Below are 1,685 nucleotides of genomic sequence, written 5' to 3'. Positions count from 1 at the left end.
CGCACAACATATTAAAGCGTCTTTGGTGTTTCCATGTTTTCTACAAAACGGAAATCGAGGGGTTATGACGTCACTGGCAGGCGACACAATGGACACGGTCCGTGTCACTAATTAAAATTGCTTATTTCTCTGGATTTAAACATTCTTCGAAACATTTGGGATAATGTAAGTACACAAGTCAGCAAAATATATAACATTGTTCTAGTGGTTTTTGGATATTTTAATAAAAAAAATCATACATCTTGTGCCTTTAACAACACAGAAGCCTGCTTGTGTGAAACGGCGATTTTCTCAGCTTCTTCAGAAGAGAGGGAAAGACGGTTTAAGGCAAGTAAACTTCAGAATTCCATCGTGTTATCAATTTTTATTTTTTTACTAAGAGTAAAAGAATGCTTGTTTTTGTAGATGTTGAACGCCAGCGACATAGGAGAGCATTATTCTTTTGAGATTGATGTGTTATTTTTAGAAAATAAATGTTTCGGTTGTCTCCTGCCTGTTTAACTCACATTTTGATGCAACAACAGTATGATTACGTGTTCATATTTTATGTAAACCATTGATGACTGTGTTTTTTCATTGCAGAACTCAAACCAACTTTGGAGATGGCTGATTTGGAGAGTCATCATTCTTGGTCTTCCTTTCTTAAAGGAATAGTTCACACACAAAAAAAATCATTAACTTGCCCTCATGTCATTCCAAATCTATAAGACTTTTGTCTATCTTTAGAACACAAATGAAGATATTTTTAATTTTCTCACATAATTTTTTGTTAATCCATTGAAAGTCTAGATAATCAGTATTTTCAAGCTTCAAAAATACAGAGTTATTGTAGAAGTAATCCATGTCTATATTTATATATGAATAAATCTTAAATTATATCATAGCGAACTGTTCAGAGGAAAGTCTCCCAGACTTGCAATGGAGGACAAAAATTAAGAGAATATTAAATATATTTATTTGTGTTCCACAAATTTGTATGGGTTTGGAACAACACGGGGGAGAATAAATTATGACCATTTTCATTTTTTGGTGAACTACCCCTTTAAAGAGCAGCCCTCCACGTCCATGAACATTTGTGAGGTATGTGAATGTCATGTCTGTTTTAATGTTTCAGTAAAGAAGTAGCTTTCTGAAAGCAATATATTTATTTAAACAATATTACATGCCCTCACACTAGTGCTGCCATTACAGAGACATTAAACAACCACACAAAGGGGTTGAAATGATAAAACAGACTATTTACCTATCCTTACTGATGTGGATGCACCTCTATCTGAAAATGGATAGATTTTAATTAAATGTTTTCTTTTTTCAAATGATTTTCTCTTTTTAGGCCACTGATGAAGAACAGGTGGTGACTTGGATGAATGTTGGTCAAAGAGGAGAATGTCCTTTTCCCCCAAACTGATGCAGCAGTGGTTTTAAAGGAGGAGGCTGCCCTGGATAATGTAAAAGATGTCACATGCCTCTGCTGTGCTGATGGGGCTTCTTCATGACTACTCTCAATTGCTAAAGAGAACATGAAAATTGGCAGCGATGCCTGATCTGTATTCATGGACTATGAAACAAACTGTAAGTGTATAATTTGTAAAAACAAAATGTTAAATGCTTGTTCTGTGTTGTTGTTTAGTAGAAATGGAGTTACACTCTGTCATTCATACACATGCTCACATTCTTTCACACAT

Source organism: Sinocyclocheilus anshuiensis, unplaced genomic scaffold (genome assembly GCF_001515605.1).
Source record: "Sinocyclocheilus anshuiensis isolate Anshui unplaced genomic scaffold, SAMN03320099.WGS_v1.1 scaffold870, whole genome shotgun sequence".
Taxonomy (NCBI): domain Eukaryota; kingdom Metazoa; phylum Chordata; class Actinopteri; order Cypriniformes; family Cyprinidae; genus Sinocyclocheilus; species Sinocyclocheilus anshuiensis.
The sequence above is the reverse complement of the archived record's forward strand: the minus strand, read 5'-3'. Positions refer to the sequence as shown.